This window comes from Lissotriton helveticus, chromosome 7 (genome assembly GCF_964261635.1).
Source record: "Lissotriton helveticus chromosome 7, aLisHel1.1, whole genome shotgun sequence".
Taxonomy (NCBI): domain Eukaryota; kingdom Metazoa; phylum Chordata; class Amphibia; order Caudata; family Salamandridae; genus Lissotriton; species Lissotriton helveticus.
The window spans coordinates 1,895,665,872-1,895,677,320 of NC_136068.1; the positions used below are offsets into that span (position 1 = coordinate 1,895,665,872).

The 11,449-nt window shown below is 47.9% G+C and overlaps 1 pseudogene; it reads right to left on the reverse strand.

Moving 5' to 3' along the window:
• Positions 1–9,725: 9,725 nt before the first annotated feature.
• On the reverse strand, positions 9,726–10,742 carry LOC144767834 (epidermal differentiation-specific protein pseudogene; annotated as a pseudogene).
• Between the last annotated feature and the right edge of the window lie 707 nt (positions 10,743–11,449).

Below are 11,449 nucleotides of genomic sequence, written 5' to 3' on the forward strand. Positions count from 1 at the left end.
CTTGTAGTTGTAGTAACAATGTTTATTGTTTTAATCTTATGAATTTTGCTGTTGGTGCTGGCACTTACAGTTACTAGTATACTGCATTATAGATAAACATACAGAGCTTGTTATTTAAAAATAAACCTTTTGAACTCACATAGACTCTGTGGTATTTGGTGTGGATTATGGACTTAAATGAGTGAGTGAGCGAAAGCGTGTGCATTGCTTCCACGGCCTCTGAGAGGTCGGGAGTGTAGTGTTAAGTTCTGGGTTGTCTAATCGTGTTTCTTCGAGCGTTTCAGGGAGCCTCAGCTAATGAGACACTATAGCTAGTCGGTCAGGGAATTGTGGGTGAGGTATGAGGAAGGTCCAACCTCCTATCAACAACGTCCTGTGCACAGTTTTGTATGGGCAGAATCCCTACAACAGTAGCAGTATGTAGTAGTATCCTATAAAAAATAGCTAAATATTTAAGTTGGGAATTTATTGGTGGGAATTTTCTAAAAGCCTCAAGATTAATAAGACAGATTGGTGAATCGGAGTTTTATTTAAAACATTTAAAATAAAGACTGGCCACCTGGGCAATCTTAGATACAGACAGACTAATAGTAGTAGTAGAGTCATAGCAGAGGCAGTTAGATGCAGGGATAACAAGGATTTTGAAACTGATTGTCTAGATTGAACATTGGAGAAGATTTTGTAAAAAATAGAATTAGGAGAGCTTACTGGGGCCAGCAGCAGAGCCCTCGGTAGAGGCATTTTCCCCAGCTCCCGCCGACTCCGACCCCGTCTTCCTGCCTCTGGGTGCTTATCTTGAAGGATGTAAGAAAGAAAGAGACAAACATGGATTATTGGTGTGAAACAAATAAAATATTTTTAAAAATGCTCCAAAAAAACATTTATGGAAACAACAATTGCAATAAATTTGACCTATCAAAATCTGGACGACTAGTAGTTTTGCGGAATTCCCGCCGCAGTCCATCTTGTTATTATTTAATATATCTATGAACACTATTCCAGTCTTCAATTCTGATTCCAAAATACTAACTAAGCCTAAGTACCACCTGACCTAGCCCAACTATTCCAGACAGGCCAGTTGTTCACTAAGTCTACAAAAATGCAATGAAGGACACATGCATAAATTTTTGCATACACCAAATTGTAGATTTGGTTGGTTCCTGCTGATGTTCTGCTAGTGCTAAATCATAAGTCGATATTACCACTCAATAAACAAACTACAAAATGTTCTAATAAGAACTGGGGTAAGCAGCACTCAGCAACACGTGACATGACAGAGGATGCGACCCACAGACCACTAAAAAACGTACCTACTAATAACAAGTAACTAAACTAAACCTATCAATCCACCACTATCTCTTCTTAGTTGCAGGAGGACAAAGGAAGGACTAGAGTCTATCTAGCAGTACCTACCTTAAGTTCTCTTACATAATCATGCCAGGCGAGGGCAAAGTTGCAAACAAGTAAGATTAGTAGCGCCGAGCACCTGTGTCATAACAATCACAGAAGATTTTTAAACGTAATTTACCTGCAATGTAAGCAGCAGCATTCTTGCTGTTCGGGGAAAATGTATTCACAGTATATAACACAGAGCAGGAGAACACAAAGTAGAAATATTAAATATTAAATAGCTACTCACCAAGACTCGGGACCTCCACTCCTAGCAGGTTCAGCAGGTCCTGCTCCCGGTCCAGGATATCGGACCACTGGTACGTCAGCTGGTTATTGGAGCGCCCGACACCAGAGCAGCGAAACACTGCCCGGGGCACCTTTTCCCCACCACTGCCGACGCTCCTGGAGCCTGTACCCGGACCCAGGCCTGCCGCCTGCTGCCAGGGTTAAGGGGAGGTGGCGCTGGACAAAAAAGACAAGTGCGGCCACCTCCGCCACACGAAATAGGGCCCATGCATGCGGCCCATCTGGGCGCCGCCTTCCGCAGGGAAGGCGGTCACGGCTGTGGCTGCGAGCAGCCCTGCCCTTGACCTTGGACTTGCCCTGTCCCTTGGCCATGGCTCCGGGACTCTGGGGGGCGGGCAGAAACGAAAAAGGAAGAATTAGAAAAGTAGGTAAAAGAACAAGCAAGTCACAGCAAAAGAGTAAAAAAGTAGTGGAAAAAGTAAAAAAAAGTAGAAAGAAATAGAGAGATAGATAATGAATAAAAAAGAATAAAAAAAGTATACAGAAACAAAGGATTGCAATGATAGATGAAGGATAGAAAACCATGCCCAGAACCATAGAATAGAGTGAAAAAGAAGATGGCCGAAACCATTGCGACCGCGTGGGCAAGTTTGCTCGATATTTCAGCCCCAAACATGCAAAAAGTGTTGCGAACAAGTAATACGCATTAGAAAATACTCATACGTGACCCGGAACAGGAAATAGTCATCGAGAACGGGCGGGACAAATGAAAACAAGATGGCTGCGCCCGTAAAAGACCGCATGGGCAAGTTGGTGACACATTTCCGACGCGTTCATGCAAAAACACATTGCGAACAGGCGGGCCAAGCAATTCTCCATCTCTGTGATATTTTGGCGTGTTTGCAGAGATTTTTGGCCCTTTCGCAGAGATTTGCGTAACACGTTTACACAAATTCCGCACACCCCTTGTGTGCAGACTGCTGCTTGGCAAGCAGTTTGTGGACTGGTGCTTGCCAGGTGGTGTGTGTGGACTGGTGGTTGCCTGGTGGTGTGCGTGGATTGATCCTAGCCTGGTGGTCTGTTTGCACTGACACTTGGCTGTGTGTGTGTGGACCGGTGCTTGGCTGGCAGTGTGCATGGACTGATTTTTGGCTGGTGGTGTATGTGGCTGGTGGTGTGTGTTGACTAGTGCTTAGCTGGAAGTGTGTGTAGATTGCTGCTTGGCTGGTGGTGTGCAATGACAGGTGCTTGGTTGGCAGTGTGTCTGGACCGAGGGTGTGTTGGTGGCTGATGGCCAGTATGTTTACTGACTTGCTTGTTTTGTGTTTGTAAGTTTTCTGATGTTTGGGTGCTTCTTGGTGGGATTGCTGTGTTAGTCTTTTTGGCTTCTGAGAGTGATGGGCCTTGAATGGTTCTGTTTATCACTGTAAGTGTTGGATTGTGTTGGGTCTGAAGCTGGCAGTGTTATTGGTTTTCTGCATGCAAGAAAGGCATGCAAATGGACTGTAAAGTGGTAGGTGCCTTAACTTAACTTTACAGCTCTTGAGCTGTAAATCTGTGGTTCTCTAATGATGTTGAAATTATTAAAGATGACTTTTGCAGATTTTATTTCATGAAGTCTGTTAAATAAACCTTTCTTTATGCACCATTTACTTGCCCTTGGGCCACATCCATCCAGTATGCCAGTGTTTGACAAGTGAATGGGTGTGCATTAAGGTTTTTATGTTTTTTTTTTTTCCTTTTTCCCATTAATGCACACTCACTCTTTTAGTGAACACCTTCTTTTTGGAAACTGGTCAGTAAGAAAATAATATCTGGTATGTTTATGTAAATCCAACAAGGTTTACCTACCCAGAATCCCTTGTAAATTAATTTGATTGACAAAAAATATTTTTTCCTGACATTTCCGTGTGGAGCAGTTGTGTCTCCATTGTATTTTTGTATTTTCGCTCCGTGTCTCGTCTCAGCTGTTCCCCTGCCCCACCCCGCTCCCTGCCGCTGCTCCCCCGCAGCCCCACCCACGCCCCCTCCGCATCACCTCACCGCTCCCCCCACTAGCCACCCCGCTCCCGCCTCCCAGCTGCCCCTCCCTCGCCCCTCCCCCGCCTGCCCCCCCACTCTCCATTTATGGCAGAGTGCATGCGCACGCGCAGCTTTGACGTGCAGTGGGCGGGCCGATGGCGATGAAGGCGCACCAAAGGCAAGCCCGTCTGCGCCCGTCCGCGCCTGGCCCGCGCCCAGCGCCAGGACCCCTGGCCCCCGACGGACCTACGACGCTGCCACCCTCATCGCACTCAAACCCGACCGAACAAGAGCCTGCCACCGAGCCACCCCGAGTGCACCCACGGACCCTTCACCTGTCATGCCTGCAAGTTCACCTGCCTCCGGACCTGCACCACAGCCACCAAACCGAACACCAACAACAGCCACCTCAAGTGCATCCTGCTCAACACCCGCTCCATCCACAGACACGCCATTGAACTTTGGAACCTGCTCGACACAACCTCACCAGATGTCGCCTTCCTCACAGAAACCTGGATGAACGCCTCCTCCGCACCCGACATCACCATCCCAGATGGATATAGGATCATCCGGAGAGACCGCGTCAACCAGACTGGAGGAGGCATCGCCAGCGTACACAAGAACACCATCCGCATCACGACCGACTCCAACGACACCTTCGCCGCCGCCGAGCATCTCCACTTCCAGATACACACCGACCCAAAGACGACCCTCAGAGGCACCCTCGTCTACAGACCCCCGGGACCACGTACACAATTCAGCGAAGACATCACGGACTTCATCAGCCCGCACGCCATCCGCTCCGGGGACTACATCCTCCTAGGGGACCTCAACTTCCACCTGGAGAACAACAAGGACCACAACACCGCCGCCCTGCTGGCCAACCTCGCCAACCTCGGACTCAAGCAACTGGTCAACACCCCCACCCACTATGCCGGCCACACAATTGACCCCGTCTTCTCATCCAGCAAGCACATCACCTTCAGCCACTCCACCGTACTTCACCGGACCGACCACAGCTGCATCCACTTCAGCTTCAGAAGAACCACGACCCACCACCACCCGCAACAGGTTCCTCACAGGAGCTGGAGCAAGATCACCGCCGAGCAGCTCACCACCTCCCTCAGCCAGAACCCACCGCCAGCACAACGAACCCCAACGAAGCAGCCCGCAACTTCACACAGTGGCTGACCGCCTGCGCCGACGACCTCGCGCCACTAAAGAACACTCCCAGCAGACCCAGAAGAAAGAAAGCCTCCTGGTTTACCGACGAACTCAAGGACTCCAAGAAAAACTGCCGCACCCTCGAAAAAGCCTGGCTCCTCGACCAGACCACAGACAACATGACCGCCCTCAAACACGCCACCCGCAAGCACCACCAGCTTATCCGCACCACCAAGAAGAAATCACTGAAGGAACGACTGGACAACAACGCCCACGACAGCAAGGAACTCTTCAGCATCGTCAAGGAGTTCTCCAACCCCAGCACCGGCAATAGCGACATCACTCCTTCACAAGATCTCTGCGACTCTCTCGCCTCTTTCTTCCACCGCAAGATCGCCGACATCCACAACAACTTCAGCGCACCATCCACGCACCTAACCGTCGAACCAACGCCCCCCACCACCACCCTTCGCACCTGGACCACGGTGACCACCGAAGACACAGCCCGCACGATGAACACCATCCACTCCGGATCTCCAACCGACCCCTGCCCACACCACGTCTTCAACAAGGCCGACTCCATCATCGCACCCCAACTCTGGGACGTCATCAACACCTCCTTCAAAACCGCCACCTTCCCGGAGAGCTGGAAGCATGCCGAGCTAAACGCCCTACTGAAGAAACCAACAGCGGACCCCACTGACCTCAAGAACTTCCGCCCCATCTTGCTCCTCTCTTTTCCTGCCAAAGTCATCGAGAAGACCGTCAACAGACAGCTTACAGCCTTCCTCGAGACGAACGGATCCCTCGACCCCTCGCAGTCCGGTTTCCGAGCCAACCACAGCACCGAGACCGCCCTCATCGCAGCCACCGACGACATCATAACCCTGCTCGACAACGGGGAAACAGCCGCCCTCATCCTCCTGGACCTCTCTGCAGCGTTCGACCCTGTCTGCCACGCACCCTAGTTCAACGCCTCAGCAACATCGGTATCCAAGAGAAGGCACTGGATTGGATCATCTCGTTCCTCGCCGAAAGAACACAGAGAGTCCGCCTCCCCCCGTTTCGATCCAAGGCCACTGAAGTCATCTGCGGCGTACCGCAAGGATCATCACTCAGCCCCACCCTCTTCAACGTCTACATGAGACCCCTTGCAGCCATCGCACGCCAACACAACCTCAACATCATCTCCTACGCCAACGACACCCAAATGATCCTCTCCCTCACCAGAGACCCCGCCACTGCCAGAACTAGCCTACACGAAGGGATGAAAGACGTCGCCGAGTGGATGAAGAACAGCCGCCTGAAACTGAACTCAGACAAGACGGAAGTCCTCATCCTGGGACCATCGCCCTCCGCCTGGGACGACTCCTGGTGGCCCCCCGCCCTGGGCACCACTCCCAAGCCAACAGACCACGCAAGCAACCTGGGCTTCATCCTGGACTCCTCCCTCTCGATGACCAGACAAGTCAACGCCGTCTCCTCATCATGCTTCAACACCCTACGCATGCTCCACAAGATCGTCCGATGGATCCCGACCGAAACCAGGAAGACGGTCACCCAGGCACTCGTCACCAGCCGACTGGACTACGAAAACACCCTCTATGCCGGAACCACAGCCAAGCTACAGAAAAGACTCCAACGCATCCAGAACGCCTCCGCCCGACTCATCCTGGACATCCCCCGATGCAGCCACATCTGCGGCCACCTGAGGGACCTGCACTGGCTCCCCGTCAGCAAGAGGATCACGTTCAGGCTCCTCACCCACGCACACAAGTCTCTCCACGACCTGGGCCCCAAGTACCTCAACGACCGCCTGACCTTCTACACGCCCACCCGCCAGCTACCTTCTACAATCCTCGCCCTCGCCGCCGTACCACGCATCCGAAGAGCCACCGCCGGAGGTAGATCCTTCTCCTACCTGTCGGCCAAGACATGGAACTCCCTCCCCAGCCATCTGCGGCTGACCCAGGACCATCTCGCCTTCAGGAGACAACTCAAGACCTGGCTGTACGAGCAATAGCGGACCCCTTCCCCCAAGCGCCTTGAGACCCTGCCGGGTGAGTAGTGCGCTATACAAATGTTATGATTGATTGATTGATTGGGATGACTGGGCAAGCACAAGTTTCCTTCAACCTGTGTTTCCCAGGTGTCCAGATAAAAATGCTGTCTCACTTTTGTGGGTGGGCCAAGTGTCCGTGACAGGGAAGGGCAGAATGCAGCGCACACAGAAAAAGCAAAAATCCTGAAAATTATTTCTCCTCATTGTGCCACATTAATGCCTGCTTTTGAAAGGCATTTTGGCTCTGCCTCCAATTTACAGATCCATGTAAATCTGGGGAATGCCCACAGTAAGACCCATTACATGCCCCTTTGCTGCAGAAAATGGGCCATATTTACAAGGCAGCATCAAGCCAAGCAAAGTAGCTTAGTGTTGCCTTGTAAATAAAGATCATGGCATGAGCCACCGGAGCATCGGAAAAAGTGATGCTCCAGTGGTGCAATGCCCTTGTAAATATACACCTAAGTGTGGGATGGGAATTCTTCGAGGCAAGCACCCAGTGAAAGCCAGCAGGAGCCTGAGGTTCACAAACCATTCATGCCCACACATCAGTGCCGTGATGTTGACCATGAAGGACTCAAAAGTGAATGCAAAGTTCATTAAAAGACCAGGCTTGAGCTGGAAGCAACTGAGATTTATTAGTCATAACAAAAATAATTAGACAAAGAACCAAACCCTGATCAGTGACTTGCCAAAAAGATTCCTTAATTACTACATGAGTTATCTCTCTTAGCTTTATCTTAATGGTAGGCTGATTACAAATTAGTGATTTTAGTTACTTGTCCAGTCTTAAAATGAGAACATAGAACCCCTAAATATACCAGATTAGGATACAATATAACAACAACAAACATTAAAAAAGAAAAAAGATAAGGAACCTAAAATTCAGCACTGACAGTAGAAATGCACATAAATGTTTCTGAATGAATGGATGATGCCGTACATTGATGACGTCATTGAAGCCTGCACCTTCAGTTCACTCATTACAACCTTGTGGTATAAATGTGTTTTGTGGGATTATCCAGTCAGCTGCATTTAGTTTATGTATTTACACAACACACCCATAAACATTTGAAACCAGATATCCTGTATTTGTTTTACTAATGTTCACTGTCTTCCCACACACATCAATACAACAAAATGTTAACAGCTTTTGTGTCTCAGCCATTGCATTTCATGAAGGTGTATATCATTTTCAAGACTTATACTGTTCCATCTAGTCATAAAGGCTAGTACGGTTCATGAAGTATTAACCTTTTTAAAGAATTTTGAACTTTTCCATGTCTTATTAAAGGCTAGTACAATTCATAAAGTATATATCATTTTTAAGAATTATGAACTGTTCCATGTCTTATTAAAAGTTAGTACAATTCATGAAGTAAAAATCATTTTGAAGACTTATGAACTTTTCCATCTGTTATGAAAGGCAAGTACATTTCATGAAGTGTAAATCATTTTCAAAAGCTATAAACTTTTCCATCTGTTATGAAGAACTGACACAATGCAGTAGGTCAGTCCTTGGTTTGGGCCCCCACACGTCTTTGTGACATTACTAAATAGAAAATGTATGGCCTTGCTCAGTCAGCCGTCATTGGGCCTACAACTTCTACACCTATTATTTCTACTGAATGTCTCCTAGATGGAAATTTCTAAAGGTATATAGTGCCTGGGTGTTTAGAAGTAAAATCAGAAATAGAGCCAAGCTTGCTAACTACTCTGATGCACTTTGCCCACTCTACCGCCACACTACCCAGGGTACCTTAATTTAGTTAGGCATTTGTGTACGTTTTACTGTAGGATTGATTAGAACTCGATGATTGGGATATTGGAAGCACAAGCCATGTCTGTTTCACGTACACTTACTGCAACAGTGTTACTTTTCTCAAGGAGTGAAACAGCTTTGTGTCCACATGTGTTTGGTGCAGAGACTCTTGTTGGATAGTCATAATGCTACATTGTCTCATGTTCTGAAGAAACACACCTTGCTGCAGCATTGACACATTGTGGCCAGAGTATTACATTAACAGGAAACGACAGAAACTGATGCAGCAGTAAACCTCAGGGTCACACCCTTGAAGCACTGCCAGTAAGTGACGTGTATCAGGATGGCATTTTCTAAGGACCTGAGGATAACAGCACACATATCCCTTGCTAATCACAGTACAGGTTTGGCTGAGGTTATACAGTGTACACGCACACATTGGAACTCAGCTACATCCGGCGGAACTGGTTCCCTGCTTCGAGGGGGCGGTGTGTACAACCAGTCCCGAAATCAATATGGCATTATTGGAGATTCTGGTAGGGAATTATAGCTTGTCTGTACTCTATATTTTAATGGCTTTTATTAAAAGTTGGGTTAGCGGATAGTACATTCTGTATCAGGCTGACGCCTGGGAGAATGGCATCTTTAAAGGAAAGGGTAATTCGCAGATTTCTCAATTTTGAGCAAAATACAATCACAATCACCCAAAGAATAGCAAATCAATGTTGTCATGTAGCTACTAAGGAGAAAATGTGTGGCTCCCACTAGAATCAACTTAGAAGAAGGGTCCAGGGGTTTAACGAAGTTCTCCGCAGCACCCGCTATGTGGGGGGCCCCCAGGGGTCCTTGTTTCGGAGGGGTTCCCTCAACTTCAAAAGCCATTGCATGCCTTGCATTGGTGTGGACTAAAAAATAGGTAAACGCTCAGGACAGTCACTAGGCTTTCCCAAGCAGGCCACCAGGCTGGGCCTGAGCCTTCAGTGAGATCCCCTTGAGCCCAACATTAATGAATATTTGTGCAATTTAGGGAATGCCGGCCCCTTATCAAATTTTACAGGGGGGCTCCATCATTTTGAGCTACGCCACTGGCAGAGATTGCAGATCAATGCTGATTTCTGTGCCAGACTCACATCGGTATGTTCCAGTTTCGATATAAGTTTTATTGGCCCGGGTGATTTTCAGCTCCACCGGCACAGAGATTCTGACCTCCTTGCACATGAAATTCACAATCACTTTTGTGCGTGGCGGAGCCTTCACCGGCAAGCTCAACTCTGATTTCATCTTCGTGGTGAAAGACTCAGACTCTCCTTTCTTCACTGTGAAGGTGTTGGACACCCCTGCCTCCATATTGACTATTACTTTCAAAGGAAAGGAGACACCAGCATTTAGTGTGGTCTCATTGCTGAATTCGAAGCTGTGGGAGGTGTATTTTTCAAACTCTTTGGTAGAAGTGGCCGTGAGCTGCTGCTCGATATCTGAGCTGTTCTTGTATGAATACTGGTCTATCTGAATGTTTCTTTCACTCTCCACCTGTTTCTTGTCCCACAGAAGTGTGGCTGTCACAGAGCATTGCCCGGGGCGCAGAGGATACACATATGAGACTTGGTCATTGAAACCGATATCAAAGTAATTTGGCAAATATTCACCAGCCCAGGCTACAATGCTCCTTCCACCTCTGTCTACATGCTCATACAGAACCCATACCCCACTCTGGACTCTGTGGGAGCTTATCTTGTCATTCATGTCTGCAAATACCATATTGGACTCCTGAGTCAGCACCAATGCCCGACCCCCCTCATTGGGATGCTCATAGACTGTGATCTTGGGATTGCTCAGGTCATCAGTGATCAGCTTGAGAGCAGATATCTGGCCCCACATGTCAATCATGGAAAGCCCTGAGTGTTCTCCCTCCTCGAAGACTCTGAGCCATCCGTAATAGTTGGGGTGCTCGTACAGGACCCAGGGCTGCCCGACAATCTTCATAGACATGATGCAGTCATTGAAGCTTTCATTCCTCAGATCTGGAACATCTGCGGTAAAAGTCCTTTGGAGTCCATCGAAATTAGGCCCTTGATAGACAGTGATTGAGTCCATGGCCATCAGCTGTGGAGGTTTTGATCTGATCCCTTATTTGACGCTGTAACAAAACAAAAGCCAGTCAGTGGAGGTAAAGCAGGGCTTTGTGCAAATTTGCAGTACTGCTATTCTCTTCTCTAAAGAAAGCTTTTATCACTATGAATGCTAGATGCTGCTGTGTGTTTTAAACAATGGTTTTCCAGAATAAGTGCTTAATTTCCCAATATTCGAGGGGCATCACAGACAAAGGAGTTTGCTGCTGCATTTCTTCAGGGTTCATTAACAGCGAAGATCAGAAGAAGCCAGACGGAACAGTGTGAAGAAATCACTGGATGGACAAGTCACTGGATGGACCAGTCACTGGATGGCCCTGTTTGCTTTTCCCTGTAACAGCAAAGATGCTGCCATCAACTTATAACATAATCACTGTATGTGTCAATAGCAGTTTCGTCAGCAGTAAATGTACTCTTGCAAATTACATAAAACAAAATTAGCTCAAATAATCATAAAATGTCAATAATGTCTCCTCTCCCACTCAGCACAGAAGTAAATGTGAAGTGACGCTGGAGCACCAACATGTTAAATTGTGTGTTAGTTGATAAAACTATGTGAGACGGAAAGGAAACACATATTGCATTATTATGAACTCAACCTCAGGTTGCAAAGTGGAATACAACAGCAATTAAGGAAATCAGTCAGCAGATCAAAGGCACATTTTGAATAGA